The sequence below is a fragment of the Schistocerca americana genome, chromosome X (assembly GCF_021461395.2).
Source record: "Schistocerca americana isolate TAMUIC-IGC-003095 chromosome X, iqSchAmer2.1, whole genome shotgun sequence".
Lineage (NCBI taxonomy): Eukaryota > Metazoa > Arthropoda > Insecta > Orthoptera > Acrididae > Schistocerca > Schistocerca americana.
In genome coordinates this window covers 948,213,908-948,235,283 of record NC_060130.1, presented here as the reverse complement: position 1 = coordinate 948,235,283, position 21,376 = coordinate 948,213,908, and positions in this window count along the sequence as shown.

The window sequence follows — 21,376 nt, the reverse complement described above, 5'->3', positions numbered from 1 at the left end:
CAACACCAACTTTAAAACTAAGCTTGTGAATGTCAGTTTACTGAGTAGGCCTTCAGACTTGCATCTGTCCAAAGCATCACGTACTGGGTCCTCTTTAGTTCCTACAAATTGGTTTGCAATAACCTTCTCCTTCGAGATTGGTTCTATTTCATCCCCATCTCCCCTGGCAGCCAAGAAGATGGAGAATTGTTCTTCTATGAGGCAGAAGTAGTATACATCCACCACGTCTTCCATTGGAGTGAATGCACTCTTTGCAATAATACAAGTGCAGAAACAGTTAGGACTGTATACTTGCTCATGAACATTCAATGCTGAAGTACAGTATCATTTTCTGGTAAAATGTACAGCAGACCAAAACAGTTTTCAGGAAACAAAAGGTAATTATAAGAACAATGAAACAAGGAAGCAGGAGAAAACCATGCAAATGTTTCTTTAAAGATCTTACCCTTTCCCTACATCTGTATATTGGTAGTGGTTGTGTATGTCAAAAAAAAAGTCTGGTGAGAAAATAAAACCTTTTTCCTCAAAAGAAAATGCACTATGAAGTGGTCTGCGAGCACACTGGCCTTCTTGTCTGGGCTGCTGAAGACTTTTGGGCCAAGATGAAGTGGCAGAACACACCGCCTACATATCAGGAATGGTTTCGCAACGCGCCATGCGTTGTCACCTTGGGGGTCCAGCGTGGCCACCAGATCCACCCATTCTTGGTTCCTATGGGCCTCAACCGCCGCCTTGATATTGCAGCACATTTGGTTTAGGTGGGCTTTCATGGCCGGATGGCACTTGAGTTACCACTCACAAAAGACATGATTCTTCTCCCTAACTGCATCCCAGATATCAGGCGAAAGACAATGGGAGCAGTCCAAGGAATGTTGAGGGGAAGGCTGGATAGCTGCCTCAGCAGCCCAAAGCAGCTGACGATTAAGGAACCGCAAGGCAGTGTCATCACCCATAGGAGCAGGGCCAGGAGCATCCATCAGAAGGGAGACCACCTCCTCCTCGTGATCCATTGACTGGTAGTTGTGGCGAAGCAATGGTAGTGCAGTGCCAATGTTGTCTATATTGTAGACCACCGAGTGGTGGTGGTGGTGGTGGTGGTCATGTGGTGGTCATGTGGTGGTGGTGGTGGTGGTCGTCATGTGGTGGTGGTGGTCATGTGCTGCTCAGTGCCCTTATTGAGGGTAATGTCAAGCACACAATGCTTCGGCGTCCAGGAAAAATGGTTTGGTCATATGGACCAAGCACCAAGGTGCCATTTCTCTGGACAGCAAACAGTAGTCGATGGGCACGTTTGTGAGGTGGGAGTTCTATTCCAAGTGCTTCGCACTGATGTCACCCATAATGAAAACCCAGTCCAAAAACTGCCAGCAGTGCATCAAAGTCAACCTCATGTAGACTGCCTTGAGGTGGCCTATAGGCAGCCTCAAAGGTGACCAACCTGATGGCAGTGGTGACGTTGACCCCAGTAGCTTCCAGGATGAGAAGGCCTGGTAGCTGAACTGAGTGATGTGTCAGGGAGCAATTGATGTTGACTGTCATCCCTCCACCAGCATTTGGTCTGTCATAACGGTAGCAGACATAGTTTGCTACATGACTATTGATGCCAGGCTTCAGGTGAGTTTTGCAGACAAGGCAAATATTAATCACCTCATCTTGTGGAATGTGATGAAACTCATCCTGCTGCCTAACCAGACCATTCGCATTAAAGCCACAAACTGAGAGGAAGTGCAGATCATCCACTGTGTTTCGTGGTGGTGACAGTACTGGCTTGGAGGGCCACTGTGGCAGCTGTAAAAAGTACAGGCAGTTGGGCAGTTGTTGCAGCAGAAAGTTGAGCGATCGTAGAAGAAATATCAACTCTGTTGTGTCCGAGCTGGAGGTGGTGGATGTTGAAGCTGTCACAACAGGTCGCTGCTGGGCAATTGAGGCCACAGGGTCTACCACTGGAGCACCCACTTGCGGAAGGTGTGAGGTAGAGGGGGGAAGGATGCTCAGAGCGCCGACAACCCCCTTGATGAGCCGCCTGTGAGGCAGCTGGTGAACCAGCACCTGCAACAGCTGACAGGTTCACCACAACAGGCTGCTGTGTGTGTGACAGAGGGTGCCTTTGCTGGGGGTCAGCGGCTGGCCCCTTGATGGCTGCAGCAAAGCTGGTTCCAGGTTACACCTTACAAGATGATGCCATTCGTCCTTGCTGCCTGTTGCTCCCTTGAAGATAGTGCAGCCCCTGTAGCTAGCCACATGAGGCTTGTTACAGCTGCAGCACTTTGGCAGTTCCTCTCATTCCTTGGTGCAGTCCTTGGTCTGGTGCATGCCTGTGAATCTGATGCAGTGGGCCGGCATTGTGCAAAAGTGTGCCATGTGATCAAGGCCCTGGCAAGAAAAGCACTGAGTTCTCTTCCCCCTGGCCCTGAGTGGCTCAATTTCCACACAAATTTGTGCTACCATTTAAAGTTGAAGATTTTGTGAGCCTCCATGTTGTTGACCAAGACATCAAGGAACAAGGGCATGTCCCTTTTTGTCCGTGGCGACTTCGTGAGGCTCACAGAGCAGACACCGTAACCGTAACCACATTGAGGTGCCTCAGCACCTGGCTCCATCCTCATGAGAAGGCAGCAGAACACCACATTCAAAAGGGGTAGGGGCTCTGCATCATGGGTACAGCAGAAAAGCCCCACCTCTTGTATCCACTTCATTGTGGCTCAGTAATCCTCCATGTTGGCAAGCTTGATTCTGTAGAGTTCACACACAACCGATTTGACCTTTGGGTGAGAGGATAGCCCCTAGGAGAACTCCTGCAAGAAAGACTTTAATATGTCTTTCCAAAGGATGTTGAAGGGAGGAGGGGACAGCATCCACTTGTTTGGAGCAGGCAGTTTCTCCACGGTGTCCATCATTTCCAGGACATCAGTGAAGGCGTTCATCATTGGAAGTGGTTGCACTTGCTGAAACTGTCTTGACTGACCAGTAAGCCTCCGATTAGGGATGACAAACTCGCTATCCCGACTCTGATGCGCAGCCTGGGCCTTGGTCGCAGCACTGGTTATAGGCATCTTCTTCTTCTGCCGCTGTCTGGAAACAGAACCAAAGCGTGTGAAGGAATCGATATCTTCCATCATGGCATGCCTCTTTTGGAAGGACAGAGAGGTGTCCATCACATCTTACTACACTACTGGCCATTAAAATTGCTACACCACAAAGATGACGTGCTACAGCTGCGAAATTTAACGAACAGGAAGAAGATGCTGTGATATGCAAATGATTAGCTTTTCAGAGCGTTCGCACAAGGTTGGCGCCGGTAGCGACACCTACAACGTACTGACATGAGGAAAGTTTCCAACAGATTTCTCATACACAAACAGCAGTTGACCGGCGTTTCATGGTGAAACGTTGTTGTGATGCCTCGTGTGTGGAGGAGAAATGCGTACCATCACGTTTCCGACTTTGGTAAAGGTCGGATTGTAGCCTATCGCGATTGCAGTTTATCGTATCGCGACATTGCTGCTCGCGCTGGTCGAGATCCAATGACTGTTAGCAGAATATGGAATTGGTGGGTTCAGGAGGGTAATACGGAACGCCGTGCTGGATCCCAACGGCCTCGTATCACTAGTAGTCGAGATGACAGGCATCTTATCCGCATGATTGTAACGGATCGTGCAGCCACGTCTCGATCCCTGAGTCAACAGTTGGGGACGTTTGCAGGACAACAACTATCTGCACGAACAGCTGGACGACGTTTGCAGGACAACAACTATCTGCACGAACAGCTGGACGACGTTTGCAGCAGCATGGACTATCAACTCGGAGACCATGGCTGCGGTTACCCTTGACGCTGCATCACAGGCAGGAGCGCTTGCGATGGTGTACCCAACGACGAACCTGGGTGCACGAATGGCAAAACGTCATTTTTTCGGATGAATCCAGATTCTGTTTACAGCATCATGATGGTCGCATCCGTGTTTGGCGACATCGCGGTGAACGCACATTGGAAGCGTGTATTCGTCATCGCCATAGTGGCATATCACCCGGCGTGAGGGTATGGGGTGCCATTGGTTACACATCTCGGTCACTGCTTGTTCACATTGACGGCACTTTGAACAGTGGACGTTACATTTCTGATGTGTTACGACCCGTGGTTCTACCCTTCATTCGATACCTCGATCCCTGCGAAACCCTACATTTCAGTAGGATAATGCAAGACCGCATGTTGTAGGTCCTGTACGGCGCCTTTCTGGATACAGAAAATAATCGACTGCTGCCCTGGCCAGCGCATTCTCCAGATCTCTCACCAACTGAAAACATCTGGTTAATGGTGGCCAAGCAACTGGCTCGTCACAATACGCCAGTTACTACTCTTGATGAACTGTGGTATCGTGTTGAAGGTGCATGGACAGCTGTACCTGTACACGCCATCCAAGCCGTTTGACTCAATGCCCAGGCATATGAAGACCCTTATTACGGCCAGAGGTGGTTGTTCTGGGTCTGATTTCTCAGGATCTATGCACCCAAATTGCGTGAAAATGTAATCACATGTCAGTTCTAGTATAATATATTTGTCCAATGAATAGACGTTTATCATCTGCATTTCTCATTGGTGTAGCAATTTTAATGGCCAGTAGTGTATCATAGAAGGCCTCCAAGATGTGCTTCTACAATCTCAGTGGCCACTTGTGCTGCATGCAATGATGATGCTTCTAGCTGAGCAGTGACATTTTCAGTCGTCACACTAGGTGGAGCAGAACCTGGCAGCACCATCTTCATTGGTTACAGCTGAAAGAGTAGTCAGCAGTGTATCGGCTTCTTGTGTAGCGGTACTGGCGGTGTGGCACCTTCCAAGGCCACCACCAGCTGGAGAGCATCTTCTTTCGTTAGAGCACGCCAGGCAGGGTTCTCAGTTGCACATGAACCTGTTTACTGACTGTGGTCAGTAGGACAGTAGCCAACTGGACTTGCTGGAAAGCACAGAACACATGCGCATCCACTTCCCGACCTTCTTAATCGCCACCACAAGTGGTTATCGTTACAGTGAAAGTGGTACACAGAAAATATGTTGTGACCTGAATGCTAAACATTTCAATACTCTCTGTACAGCCAAGTTATGGAAAATATGGAGGATGTGGTTCCAGATCTAGATGGAGGGCCCACTCATTCAAGTTGCCCTGAACATGAGTGGCGTTTATTTCAGCATTCTCAGTGACCGAGTGTTTTTTGGACTGGGTGCGTCCACTTTGATGAAAATCACACTGCCGCTGAAAAAGACCAATAAAGTTGTCCTGGTAGGACGGATGCGTGGGCGTTAGGGCAGTGCACACACACAATTCAAGTAACACAGAACACTGAATAGTAAAATATATTACTCAACTTTGGTAACGCTGGTTACAGCAGTTGTGGAATGCAGGTTTAGCCTATCTGTCCTGCTTTGACTACAGTTCCATGAACACCAACTAAGTGATGTTCTCTGATCTAAAGTCGGAAGAAAACTAATCTTAAATTTTGATATACTGTTAGAAGAAGAGTTTCTAAGTGACAGTACTAAAATTTCTACGCAGGAGGTCTCCGTCCATACATGATAATTATATTCACTCTTCTGTTTTTACTGAAGACTAACCACTGTCTATCTATCGGCCATTGTTTCTATCTCACTCGACGAGTTGAAGACACGACGAACGTTCTGCAGGAACGCCCTAAAAAGACTCCGATTGACTTACCGTCTTACAACTGATAACTTCTGCTCGTCCACTGTTGCTTAAGCGAGCGTCTCTCTCCCTGGTGGCGATGCCGCTTTAGGGGTTTCCCAGCCACGTTCCTGCTGCAGAAGCACATTCACTGTACTTCTGGTACCAACTGTCACAAACTCTTATTGTGTGTTATCTCAGTACACCACAATTATTATTACTATTATTATTTACGAAACATTGTGTATTGCATCAAATGAAAAGGGGAAAATCATGATTTCTTTCAAAAAGAAGAAGACATTTATTATGTTTCTTTTTAGCCTCCAAAAACTTTTACTTACAGCTTCCGAATACAGTTTTCCTTTCCACAGTTCTGGAATCAAATTTATTTATTACATCCATAAGATTAATTTTCCCAGCCTTGTCTTGATAAATATGGAGGAGGAGTAAATGTCACTGATGATTTGACGCAAGTTCTGGATCTTCTCAAAGCTCTAAATGTTCTCTAAGAGAGGATGCTGTCGGAATCAGAATACTTCGGGGAATAACTTCTTGAAATAGTTCTTAAATCCTACCAAGTTCAGCAGGATGTTGCCTCCGAATAGAGGATTACGTTACATGATTCTCAGCATCCTGCATTGCAAAAGCCTGTCCAGGTTAAAAGTGTGCTGTGTGTACTCCAAGTAACTGTTGCAGACGTCGTGTATACGGAAGGTTTGTTTGGGAGGGCGTGACAAGTATCTTTTCAAGGCGAGATAGTCACTTTAGATTCTCTTGGTTGAACCTTCTATCAATCACATTCGGAACGAGATAAATAATTTGAAACACGCCTTTCTTAAATCTTCGTTCTTGAGGCAATTCATCAGGAACAGACGTTTGAGTGTTTCACTTTCGTTGGTTTTTTCTTAGCCGTGAGATATTTGGGCCTTTCGGATTTAGCTTCTTGGAATAATCTTTGGCTTTCTCTAACAGTATATCAAATGCTTACACGGTCCTAAGACGTTCAATAACTGCTTTTACAACGTCTACAGGTAGTTTCACACAGGTTTGATTAAAATTTGAATTTTGTAGAGATCTGAGCAGTTCTTTGCGTAGTCCAAGCACTTCAGTAGCGACTGTCATACAAAAAATTATCTCCTACTTTTCGAACCGCTATGCGAAGCCCCACAGGACTGATTGTCTTTCATTGAGCTTTGTGCACTCAATACTTCGGTCTTTCTATTCTAGAATCAGGCATAGTTTTCCCTGAAGTGTTTTTTTCCCTGAAATGTTTTACAACTCATCAGAAAGGACACACTGGTATCAGCCTTTGAACTTTCTGTTTGGGTACCCTTATCAACACAAAGTGGTGACAGGTCATCTGTGTACACGTTTTTCCTTTTTACTAATTCGCGTATTATATTTAAGACGTCTTTCTCAGTTACCGTGACATGGCACAAAGGATCACAGTTTCTTAAAACTTCCTGTAGTGCAAGATCCAAACAGTGGCTACTGAAGTGAATGCAACAGTTCTTTGGCTGGTGTTGAAGGAGTTCGTAACACAAAAGAACGCCAAGTGCCGTGATGAGTACCTGGGTGGCTGTGGAAGGCCGGAAACAAAGTATGAGTCGAGAAATAATCAATGAATATTAAATATTAATTCGGTATCTTTTGATGAGGAACAAATTGCTACTTATCCATAATTAGTGTATAAATTTTATTTTGAAGTATCTAAAAAATCACCGTATGCTGAGACTTAAAGCATCAAAATAATTACAAAAAAATGGCTCTGAGCACTATGGGACTCAACTGCTGTGGTCATCAGTTCCCTAGAACTTAGAACTACTTAAACCTAACTAACCTAAGGACATCACACACATCCATGCCCGAGGCAGGATTCGAACCTGCGACCGTAGCAGTCGCACGGTTCCGGACTGCGCGCCTAGAACCGCGAGACCACCGCGGCCGGCAAAATAATTACAGCAAGGAAAAATTTACAATAGTAATTCCCTGTATATAGAGGAACCGATTTCTGTACACAAAATTCGGGTGCCGTCATTATAAGGGAAATTAATAATTTGTTCAATATGGCAGCGGACATTAAAAAGATTCAAGATCTAAAGGAGAATCTTCTCGGTCTTGAAACGCGCATGAATACAGAAAAGCCCGCTGTTCCAACGAGTGAGGCTGCACCAGGGTAACCTACAGTTCAGAAGACTTTGTGCAAATATGACGTCCTTTTGACGTCACATGCTCTTGTCGAAGAGCGTAGGAACTGATATCGATTTTCATTAATATTAAACTCTGGCTGCTTGGCAAGCACCATACACCCCGTTTACATGGGGCTCCCAAAACTGGCTATCGTAAACCGATTTCCCAATACCGCTTCTGGGTGGGCATGTAAACACTTCAAAACCGATTCTGGAAATCCGCTTCTGGTTGCTGGTTTTCCAATTCCAAAATCGATTTTCGCTCCTATGCATACGCAAGAGGTTTTGAAACATGCTTGAGCTGACAGGGTTAGTCTTGTTTAGGCAAATTTTCGGCTAATTTGAACGGATTGGCTTTTTGTATAGTGAAGGAGAAGTATAATAGACTGAACGTGTTTCACCTCGTCTAATTCAAGTGAAATAGCGATTGTGCTTACTAATTTATAACCTGTAACGGCTGTTTTCCAGGCGCCATATTTAACTGGGCTAGAAAACCCGCTCCAGGCCTTAACAAGTAAACGCCACAACGAAACACCGTTTCCGAAATTCAGTTTTCGTCTTCCGGAAGATGTGTCGCATGTAAACGTATTGATATTGGGATTCCGTAATTTCGTATCGTAAAAAATGGGTTGAAATGGCTCTGAGCACTATGGGACTTAACTTCTGAGGTCATTAGTCCCCTAGAACTTAGAACTACTTAAACCTAACTAACCTAAGGACACCACACACATCCGTGCCCGAGGCAGGATTCGAACCTGCGACCGTAGCGGTCGAGCAATTCCAGACTGTAGCGCCTAGAACCGCTCGGCCACTTCGGCCGGCTTCGTATCGTAACTTGTGTTACAAAAGTATGCCGCTTCATGGCAATGGCTCGTTGAAGATTTCTTAAAACGCGTCTTCTTCGTACAGTTTGTTGTAATTAAACGTCACATAATGACGTATTGGCGGCTAAAGTCTTTATGAGATGTAAGTTACAGTACAAGAGACAAAAGTATTTTCCGTAATACTTGTTATTATGTAAATATAAGAGTTCTCTCTCTCTCCCTCTCTCTGTCTCTCTCCCTCCCTCTTTCTCTCAGGAGTGAATCGCCAGTTAAGCATGATATATGCAAAAAATATTCAAAATACGTTGATCATCAGGTGAAACAAACTACCACTCAAAATAAAATGGATGGAAAAGACTGACGCATTTGCAAAACAATTAAGGCAACTTAGTCTCAGCCATCTATAGAGCTTAAATAAAAATTTACGAGCCAGTTATTTTGGGACACCACTTTGCCAAACAAAAATTTCTTCAATTAAAGTACAGTACGTCTTTAACCATCAAAATGACGTTTCTCGCAATTTTGTTACAACAAATTTTACCAATACCAACGCGTTTCAGAGAGATCCTCAAAGTTTTGAGACTGAGTTTATTCATTGGACATACCCATCCTTTCTAATTATAGCCCAGCTCCTAAAACTAGTTTTCAGAATTTCTGACAGTAATCTCATTTTGTTGAGACACCTTCATGAACATTGTAAAATATGTACGTTATTGGATTCAGTGCTTGCAGGCTTCAGCTTATTTTTGCTTGTAAATCGGTCGTCTCTTTTTCAAGAAGTTTTGGAGTTAATTCTTACCAACACTTTCATTTCTCTCTTATCCACGGCCCAGTCCACGTGACTGCCGAACATTACATATTATAAACGATGTAACTTCCTGGTTAACGTGCCTACAGTAAAGAAAGAAAACGTCTAACCTCCAGTTCTCTCTGCTTCAGGTGACTGTTTCGTTTTGAACGTCGTGTACGCCTCGTGTATTGTGAACCGAACGATCACGAAAATCGACAGACAGCTCTTTTCGGCTTCGATATAGCGTGTCACGTCAAAATGACGTCACGTTTGCTCGAACTCTTGTGAACTGTAGGTTACATGCAGCGCCGGGTTAGGAAACACCTACACATAAAAGGAAATAATTAGGATTATATTAATACCTTCAGCTGCCGACGGGCGTTGATATATCTTTTCTTTTTTTTCAGTTTTGTTCGTTGTTGATAGTTGCGTCCGGTCGTTGCGGACGTCACATGACATCCATTAAAGTTCGTTTGTTGGTCCTTCTACTCAGTTTTTTTTTTTTTTTTTTTTTTTACACAGAGGCCAACCAGCTCACTGACCGAACACGCTGAGCTACCGTGCCGGCTCAACGGCGACAGGTGAAAATGTTTGCCCCGACCGGGATCTCCTGCTTACATGGCAGATGCCCTATTCAGCTGAGCCACCAAGGGGACAGAGGTTAGTGCGACTGCAGCGACCATCTCGCGCACGCCTCCCGCGAGACCCACATTCTCACCTTGTATGTCCACACACTACATTCGTAGTGTCCCACCCCAACACACTCATTACTCGCGGAAGACATTCTTACCAAGTCCCGTAAAAGTTCGAAAGAACAGACACCAAATCCATATAAGTATAAAAGGAAGTGGCCAGACGAGAACAAGCCGGTAGACCAGCCAGCAAGTTGGCACCAGAACCACGTTTTTCAGCCGCGAGCACATTAGTGTGGAGTGCCGGTCAGCTGACAAGAGCCCCGGCCGCGCAGCACCAGGCCATCTGAAACATCTTCTTGGAAGGACCAGCAGCTGCCGTCCTGCCCACAGCCGCGTCTTACAAGGGAACCTCCCCATCGCATCCCCCTCAGATTTAGTTATAAGTTGGCACAGTGGATAGGCCTTGACAAACTGAACACAGATCAATCGAGAAAACAGGAAGAAGTTGTGTGGAACTATGAAAAAATAAGCAAAATATACTGAGTAGTCCACGGGCAACATAGGCAACATCAAGGAGATAGTAAGCGCAGTAGCGCCGTGGTCCCGTGGTAGCGTGAGCAGCTATGGAACGAGAGGTCCTTGCTTCAAGTCTTCCCTCGAGTGAAAATTTTAATTTTTTATTTTCAGACAATTATCAGAGATCAGGCACTCACACATAATCAACATCGCTCTCCAAAATTCCAGGACACGTTCAGATTTGCTTGGACATATGCAGGATTTGACGGTCTCTACACGGAAAATTTTGAAAACGTTAAAAACATATGTTTTGACAGAGCACAGAGAAAACTGTGCGACTGTGAAACTGTTGCATTCATTTGTTGCAGTTTATGTGACACACTCTTACGTTTTCATCGCTTTTGTGGAAGTGATTATCACATCCACAAGAAAACCTAAATCGGGCAAGGTAGAAGAATCTTTTTACCCATTCGCCAAGTGTGCAAGTTAGGTGGGTCGACAACATATTCCTGTCATGTGACGCACATGCCGTCACCAGTGTCGTATAGAATATATCAGACGTGTTTTCCTGTGGAGGAATCGGTTGACCTATGACCTTCCGATCAAATGTTTTAGGTTCCCATTGGAGAGGCACGTCCTTTCGTCTACTAATCACACGGTTTTGCGGTGCGGTCGCAACACACAGACACTAAACTTATTACAGTGAACAGAGACGTCAATGAACGAATGGACAGATCATAACTTTGCAAAAACAGTAACAAAACTTATCGCTCGAGGAAAGGCTTGAACCAAGGACCTTTCAATCAGCAGCTGTTCCCGCTAACCACAAGACCACGGCCGACTTTCGCTCACTTCCTCCTTGATATTGCCTATGTTGCCCATGGACTACTCATTTTGTATATTTTGCTTGTTTTTTCATAGTTCCACACAACTTCTTCCTGTTTTCTCGATTGATCTGTGTTCAGTTTTACAAGGCCTATCCACTGTGACAAATTATAACTAAATCTGAGGGGGGTGCGATGGGGAGGTTCCCTTGTTAGTTATAGACATTCGCCCGCCACGTTGCATTTAAGTTAAATTGTCAGTTATTTTGGGCTCAGTGTAGTAATGGCGCTCGGATTTAGTCACCGTTTCGGTCGTTTGACGATCGCAAGTATTTCGCGATACAATGGGAGAACAACAGCGCCAAACCCGCGGCAAGGCTCGTCGAAGTCTGCCACCCCCATTTTGTTTTAGGTCTCAAGGGTCAGCATTCTCTCTCCGTTGTGTTCTCAGTTAGATTTGTGTAGTTCTAGTTCAAGGCTCATTCTATACAGGGTGGTTCGGAAATTCCCATTACAAATGTCTAGGAGTTGTAGAGAGGAGTGAGTACATAATACACTCCTGGAAATTGAAATAAGAACACCGTGAATTCATTGTCTCAGGAAGGGGAAACTTTATTGACACATTCCTGGGGTCAGATACATCACATGATCACACTGACAGAACCACAGGCACATAGACACAGGCAACAGAGCATGCACAATGTCGGCACTAGTACAGTGTATATCCACCTTTCGCAGCAATGCAGGCTGCTATTCTCCCATGGAGACGATCGTAGAGATGCTGGATGTAGTCCTGTGGAACGGCTTGCCATGCCATTTCCACCTGGCGCCTCAGTTGGACCAGCGTTCGTGCTGGACGTGCAGACCGCGTGAGGCGACGCTTCATCCAGTCCCAAACATGCTCAATGGGGGACAGATCCGGAGATCTTGCTAGCCAGGGTAGTTGACTTACACCTTCTAGAGCACGTTGGGTGGCACGGGATACATGCGGACGTGCATTGTCCTGTTGGAACAGCAAGTTCCCTTGCCGGTCTAGGAATGGTAGAACGATGGGTTCGATGACGGTTTGGATGTACCGTGCACTATTCAGTGTCCCCTCGACGATCACCAGTGGTGTACGGCCAGTGTAGGAGATCGCTCCCCAAACCATGATGCCGGGTGTTGGCCCTGTGTGCCTCGGTCGTATGCAGTCCTGATTGTGGCGCTCACCTGCACGGCGCCAAACACGCATACGACCATCATTGGCACCAAGGCAGAAGCGACTCTCATCGCTGAAGACGACACGTCTCCATTCGTCCCTCCATTCACGCCTGTCGCGACACCACTGGAGGCGGGCTGCACAATGTTGGGGCGTGAGCGGAAGACGGCCTAACGGTGTGCGGGACCGTAGCCCAGCTTCATGGAGACGGTTGCGAATGGTCCTCGCCGATACCCCAGGAGCAACAGTGTCCCTAATTTGCTGGGAAGTGGCGGTGCGGTCCCCTACGGCACTGCGTAGGATCCTACGGTCTTGGCGTGCATCCGTGCGTCGCTGCGGTCCGGTCCCAGGTCGACGGGCACGTGCACCTTCCGCCGACCACTGGCGACAACATCGATGTACTGTGGAGACCTCACGCCCCACGTGTTGAGCAATTCGGCGGTACGTCCACCCGGCCTCCCGCATGCCCACTATACGCCCTCGCTCAAAGTCCGTCAACTGCACATACGGTTCACGTCCACGCTGTCGCGGCATGCTACCAGTGTTAAAGACTGCGATGGAGCTCCGTATGCCACGGCAAACTGGCTGACACTGATGGCGGCGGTGCACAAATGCTGCGCAGCTAGCGCCATTCGACGGCCAACACCGCGGTTCCTGGTGTGTCCGCTGTGCCGTGCGTGTGATCATTGCTTGTACAGCCCTCTCGCAGTGTCCGGAGCAAGTATGGTGGGTCTGACACACCGGTGTCAATGTGTTCTTTTTTCCATTTCCAGGAGTGTATTTTGAATTGGAGCTCATGTCAGCCAACGTACCGTTTCCGTGGTACAGCTGTTTGAAAACATGTTTGCTAGGTAGGTTTGCAACAGGGTAATCACGGTGAGGGGCGCTTACGTCAGACTGACTGATATGATTTGACTTTCTCTTACATCTCTCACTTCGTTCGAATTTTATCCACTTTTGTATGAGTGTTGGATTTGGTATGGAGTGTTGGAGGTAGTATGGATGTAGTTGTTGATCATCCACAACACACCAGACAGTGGTAGGAGCAACGCCCATGGCACACGCATTTGTTCGTGTACTCGTCAAAAAATGGTTCAAACGGCTGTGAGCACTATGGGACTTAACTTCTGAGGTCATGAGTCCCCTAGAACTTAGAACTACTTAAACCTAACTAACCTAAGGACATCACACACATCCATGTGCGACGCAGGATTCGAACCTGCGACCGTAGCGGTCGAGCGGTCCCAGACTGTAGTGCATAGAACCGCTCGGCCACCCCGGCCGGTGTGTACTCTTCGATGAGTTCTTTTCAACATGCTGCAGTATGGCCTTTCCCAATCCGGGTGTGCGTCGTCTCCTTAGAGCAGCATCACAGTCACGCTTGCTCACAGCGAACGGACCCCTTTCTCGAAGTAGTTGCATAACATAGCGAAAAGGTTATTCAGTGGGGAAAAAATGGTTCAAATGGCTGTGAGCACTATGGGACTTAACTTCTGAGGTCATGAGTCCCCTAGAACTTAGAACTACTTAAACCTAACTAACCTAAGGACATCACACACATCCATGTGCGACGCAGGATTCGAACCTGCGACCGTAGCGGTCGAGCGGTCCCAGACTGTAGTGCATAGAACCGCTCGGCCACCCCGGCCGGCGTGTACTCTTCGATGAGTTCTTTTCAACATGCTGCAGTATGGCCTTTCCCAATCCGGGTGTGCGTCGTCTCCTTAGAGCAGCATCACAGTCACGCTTGCTCACAGCGAACGGACCCCTTTCTCGAAGTAGTTGCATAACATAGCGAAAAGGTTATTCAGTGGGGAAAAAATGGTTCAAATGGCTCTGAGCACTATGGGACTTAACTGCTGAGGTCATGAGTCCCCTAGAACTTAGAACTACTTAAACCTAACTGACCTAAGGACATCACACACATCCATGCCCGAGGCAGGATTCGAACCTGCGACCATAGCGGTCGTGCGGTTACATACTGTTGCGCCTAGAACCGCTCGGCCACTCTGGCTGGCTATTCAGTGCAGTTGGATGTTGTGCATAACAGTCTTGGTAAAGGCAACGGGCAGCTCTTCCTTTACCATGATCTTCGCCATACAGAAGGACCATGTCGGTGTATTCTGCAAATGGGTACTCAGTCATGTTGCTCTAACGCTCACAGAGATGTGAATAAGGCTCGAACCAGGTCAACGAGGTAGCATAGACCTCAAATGACGTCAGCCAATCCGACGTAAGCACCCCACAACATGACTACCCTGTCGCAAACCTACCTAGCAAACATGTTTTCAAACACCTGTGACGCAGAAACAGTACGTTTCTGGGCATGAGATCCTATTCAAAATATTATGTACTCACTCCCCTCTACAAGTCCAAGAAGTTTGTAATGGAAATTTCCTAACACCCTGTATGTTGATTTGTGAATGTCTTGGTCAGTGGAAGCCGCCCTTTGTTAAGAGTACCTTATTCTGTTCTGATTTCAGAATGCATTTCTTTATTATATTTTTTAAATGTTTCATTTGTAAGTATTGCTATTTCTGCCACCTTTCCCCAGTATCCATACAAATCAGAGGCTCCCTGTAAGTATGGATGTAGTCGATGTCTTCCCACAGTCTGATACTAATTTTAATTCCACGCCGGCTTGGTAGCTCAGCGTGTTCGGACAGAGGGTTACGTACTCTCTGTAATAAAAAGAACTGAGTTAATCGATCATCAACGAACTTGATCGGATGTCTTACGACGTCCGCCTCGAGTAGATACAACGAACGAACGCGGACAAAATGAGAATTAAAAAAAAAAAAAAATTACTTGAGAGAATGTAAATCTGATATCCCGATGGCCTATCAGTATTTAACTCGGTCGCTGAAGGAGCAAACTCTTTTCATTTAGGCCACGTGGTATACGAGCCCTGTGTCAATCAGTTCAGGTGTGCTGTCGCAAGTTGCACCATCGCAACAATGGGCGTGTAGAAACCCAATTCCTAGTGAGGCACTAAGAAGGATGTATGTTATGGTAGTTGCTAGCGTTCGTGCTCTATAGTTGGCCAGAGTGTATAAACCCAGAAAAGTTCTTTAACTCTCAGAGTCCACGGTATGTACAACGAGTGAACCGCTTCTGATTAGCTACGTCCGTCACTGGATCTGCTATACTTCTCTGAAATGGAGATATTTTTCAATCCGCTGCACAGTCTCTCACTGGATCATGTGAGCCATAATTTCCAGTATTTCACTTTGTATCACTGGCACCAACTAAGCGTCGTGGCACTTCAGCCTGGTCTTCAGTTCATGAACTTCGTTTCTCCTATCATGGAGAAGTGTCATGAGATTTCCAGTGACCGCTCCATGATTTCTCAGTACATTTCCTGTTCGGTCTAGGAACCTGAAGGAACTGATAACTACTAGTAAAGCGGGCTTAGCTATCTCCTGATCCGCCAGCAGACGTCGCGCGTGATCGTTGAGCACACGTGTGCTGTTTTCAAAAAAAATGTTTCAAATGGCTCTGAGCACTATGCGACTTAACTTCTGAGGTCATCAGTCGCCTAGAACTTAGAACTAATTAAACCTAAGTAACCTAAGAACATCACAAACATCCATGCCCGAGGCAGGATTCGAACCTGCGACCGTAGCGCTCGCTCGGTTCCAGACTGTAGCGCCTAGAACCGCACGGCCACTCCGGCCGGCTGTTGTTTTCACATTGCTGCATAACTACCACACACTCTTGATTAAAAGAACTCTTCTCGCATATTTTAATATGTCTGTTGCTTTTTTACAGATACAGAAAACTTGCTTAAGAAAAGCCGTTACTTTCCATTGTTTTCTATTTCTCGCTACATGGGTAGACCTAATGCAGCCACAGCAGAGAACACCGTCACCGGCTTATTCGTACTGTAGCCGTGAATAAGATACAGATTAATCCGATTTAAAGATCTTCTATTCCTTCATAGAAACATGACAGGATAGGACAGAATGTAGTTGGAGTTATAAGAATTTTAACATTGGATATCAGTAGCTTCAAATATGTTACAGTTAGATTCAGTTACGATCAAAATTCACTGTCAACCAAAATACTAATCGCGTATTTGCTGGATTATAGCAAAAATCTTATTGCTACCTGACCCTTTAGATCATGTACAGCTGTAAGTGAATTTGTGGTGGGAGGGCACGGGGGAGAAACGTGTCTCACCTCCCTGCCCCTTTCCACTTTGAAGCGGAGTATGATTAATTTTTTGTCTGGTGTTACATTTAAAGTTTTCCTCCGTATGTATCTCATCGTATTTATTGATGCAGTTTAGCTTGTGTTTTAGTTTGTACGTGTTATTTCTACACTTTCTTCTTTTCTTCTACTTCGCTGAAACGATTTATGAATGGTCCCCATGAACATTTAACAAAATGTCAGTTTGGTTTCCAGAAGGATTTTTCAACGGAAAATGCTACACATGCTTTCACTAATGAAATATTAAATGCTCTGAGTAACCGGAAGTCACCCATTGGGATTTTTTGTGATCTATCAAAGACTTTTGACTGTGTAAATCATGGAATACTTCTAGATAAGCTCATGTACTGTGGTATGAATGGGACAGTGCTCAAATGGTTTAAATCATACCTAACTGGAAGAGTGCAGAAAGTTGAAATAAACAGTTCACATAATATGCAAAAAAACTGGAGATTTCTCAAACTGGGGAACAATCAAGAATGGGGTGCTGCAAAGTTTGGTCTTGGGTCCTCTGCTGTTCTTAATATATGTATTAATGACTTGCCATTCTGTATTCACGAAGCTGCAAAGCTGGTACTTTTTAACGATGATACAAGTATAGCTATCATACCTGGCAGACAAGAATTAACTGGTGAAATTGTAAACGATGTTTTTCAGAAAATCATTAAGTGGTTCTCTGCAAATGGGCTCTCATTAAACTTTGACAAAACACAGCATATACAGTTCCACACAGTAAATGGAATGACCCCATTAATAAATATAGACTTCGATCAGAAATCGGTAGCTAAGGTAGAATATTCAAAATTTCTAGGTGTATGCATTGATGAGGGGTTGAACTGGAAAAAAAACACACTGAGGATCTGCCGAAACGTTTGAGTTCAGCTACTTATGCTATTAGGGTCATTGCAAATTTTGGCGATATACATCTGAGTAAATTAGCTTACCAAGCCTATTTTCATTCTCTACTTTCGTATGGCCTCATATTCTGGGGTAACTCATCATTGAGTAAAAGAGTGTTAATTGCACAAAAGCGTGTAATCAGAGCTCATCCAAGATCATCCTGAAGACACTTATTTAAAGAGCTAGAAATCTTCACTGTTGCCTCACAATATATACAGGGTGTGAAATGCTTGTAGGGATGTTACAGGGCAGGTTGTACTGACATAAATGTTAAGAAAGAAATTCGATACGTTGCTCCGTTTCCAAGTTATTTAGCATAGAATTTAGCCAATCGGGGCGTCGCGCGCTCGCATTCAAGTGGCCTGCCAGGGGCGGTGTTGCCCAACGAGTGCTTTGTCTCGTTAGCTGAAACTTTAATTTACGAGCGCGACGATCTGATTGGCTAACTTCAATGCTAAATAACTCGGAAATAGCGCAACGTATCGAATTTCTTTCTTAACATTTATGTCTCAGTACAACCTGCCCTGTAACATCCCTACAAGCACTTCACACATTTTCTGACCACCCTGTATATTCACTTATGAAATTTGTTATTAACAACCCGAACGAACTCAAAAGTAATAGCAGTGTACATGGCTACAAAACTAGGAGAAAGGATGATCTTCACTACTCAAGGTTAAATCTAACTTCGGCTCAAAAGGGGGTAAATTATGCTGCCACAAAAGTCTTTGGTCACTTACCTAATAGCATCAAAAGTCTGACAGATAGCCATATAGCATTTAAAAGGAAATTAAAAGAATTTCTTAATGGCAACTCCTTCTACTCATTAGATGAATTACCGAGCGAGGTGGCGCAGTGGTTACACACTGGACTCGCATTCGGAAGGACGACGGTTCAATCCCGCGTCCGGCCATCCTGATTTAGGTTTTCCGTGATTTCCCTAAATCACTCCAGGCAAATGCCGGGATGGTTCCTCTGAAAGGGCACGGCCGACTTCCTTCCCCATCCTTCCCTCATCCGATGACACCGATGACCACGCTGTCTGGTCTCCTTCCCCAAACCAACCAACCAACCATTAGATGAATTTTTGGATATAGTAAGTGGGTAATTTCCCAACCTCCACAAAAAAAATATTGTCATGTAATATTTTGTCTAATGTAATATCTTGCATAGACACCTTTTATTAACCTGACACGTTCCACATCATTACAAAGAGTCGTATTTATCATCTATGAAACAAGTACTAATCTAATCTAATCTCTAACCATGGACGTTGCCGTTGGTGGGGAGGCTTGCGTGCCTCAGCGATACAGTTAGCCGTACCGTAGGTGCAACCACAACGGAGGGGTATCTGTTGAGAGGCCAGACAAACGTGTGGTTCCTGAAGAGGGGCAGCAGCCTTTTCAGTAGGGGCAACAGTCTGGGTAATTGACTGATCTGGCCTTGTAACACTAATCAAAACAGTCTTGCTGTGCTGCTACTGCGAACGGCTGAAAGCAAGGGGAAACTACAGCCGTAATTTTTCCCGAGGGCATGCAGCTTTACTGTATGGTTAAATGATGATGACGTCCTCTTGGGTAAAATATTCCGGAGGTAAAATAGTCCCCCATTCGGATCTCCGGGCGTGGACTACTCAAGAGGGTGTCGTTATCAGGAGTAAGAAAACTGGCGTTCTACGGATCGGAGCGTGGAATGTCAGATCCCTTAATCGGGCAGGTAGGTCAGAAAATTTAAAAAGGGAAATGGATAGGTTAAAGTTAGATATAGTGGGAATTAGTGAAGTTTGGTGGAAGGAGGAACAAGACTTTTGGTCAGGCGAATACAGGGTTATAAACACAAAATCGAATAGGGGTAATGCAGTAGTAGGTTAAATAATGAACAAAAAAATAGGAGTGTGCATAAGCTACTACAAACAGCATAATGAACACATTATTGTGGCCAAGATAGACACGAAGCCCACTCCTACTAGAGTAGTACAAGTTTATATGCCAACTAGCTCTGCAGATGACGAAGAAATTGAAGAAATGTATGACGAAATAAAAGAAATTATTCAGATAGTGAAGGGAGACGAAAATTTAATAGTCATGGGTGACTGGAATTCGAGAGTAGGAAAAGGGAGAGAAGGAAACATAGTAGGTGAATATGGACTGGGGGTAAGAAATGAAAGAGGACGCCGCCTGGTAGAATTTTGCACAGAGCACAACTTAATCATAGCCAACACTTGGTTCAAGAATCATAAAAGAAGGTTGTATACATGGAAGAAGCATGGAGATACTGACAGGTTTCAGATAGATTATATAATGGTAAGACAGAGATTTAGGAACCAGATTTTAAATTGTAAGACATTTCCAGGGGCAGATGTGGACTCTGACCACAATCTATTGGTTATGAACTGCAGATTAAAATTGAAGAAACTGCAAAAAGGTGAGAATTTAAGGAGATGGGACCTGGATAAACTGACTAAACCAGAGGTTGTACAGAGTTTCAAGGAGAGCATAAGGGAACTATTGACAGGAATGGGGGAAAGAAATACAGTAGAAGTAGAATGTGTAGCTATGAGGGATGAAGTAGTGAAGGCAGCAGAGGATCAAGTAGGTAAAATGACGAGGGTAACAGAAGAAATATTGAACTTAATTGATGAAAGGAGAAAATATAAAAATGCAGTAAATGAAGCAGGCAAAAAGGAATACAAATGTCTCAAAAATGAGATCAACAGGAATTGCAAAATGGCTAAGCAGGGATGGCTAGAGGTCAAATGTAAGGATGTAGTGGCTATCTCACTAGGGGTAAGATAGATACTGCCTACAGGAAAATTAAAGAGACCTTTGGAGAAAAGAGAACCACTTGTATGAATATCAAAAACTCAGATGGAAACCCAGTACTAAGCGAAGAAGGGAAAGCAGAAAGGTGGAAGGGGTATATAGAGGGTCTATACAAGGGCGATGTACTTGTGGGCAATATTATGGAAATAGAATAGGATGTAGATGAATATGAAAAGGGAGATATGATACTGCGTGAAGAGTTTTACAGAGCACTGAAAGACCTGAGTCGAAACAGGGCCCCGGGAGTAGACAACATTCCATTAGAACTATTGGCACCCTTGGGAGAGCCAGTCGTGACAAAACTCTACCATCTGGTGAGCAAGATGTATGAGACAGGCGAAATACCCTCAGACTTCAAGAAGAATATACTAATTCCAATCCCAAAGAAAGCAGGTGTTGACAGATGTGCAAATTACCGAACTATCAGTTTAAGAAGCCACGGCTGCAAAATACTAACGCGAATTCTTTACAGACGAATGGAAAAACTGGTAGAAGCCGACCTCGGGGAAGATCAGTTTGGATTCCGAAGAACCTACGACTTGTCTTAGAAGCTAGATTAAGGAAAGGCAAACCTACGTTTCTAGCATTTGTAGGCTTAGAGAAAGCTTTCGACAATGTTGACTGGAATACTCTCTTTCAAATTCTGAAGGTGGCAGGGGTAAAATACAGGGAGCGAAAGGCTATTTACAGTTTGTACAGAAACCAGATGGCAGTTATAAGAGTCGAGGGACATGAAAGGGAAGCAGTGGTTGGGAAGGGAGTGAGACAGGGTTGTAGCCTCTCCCCGATGT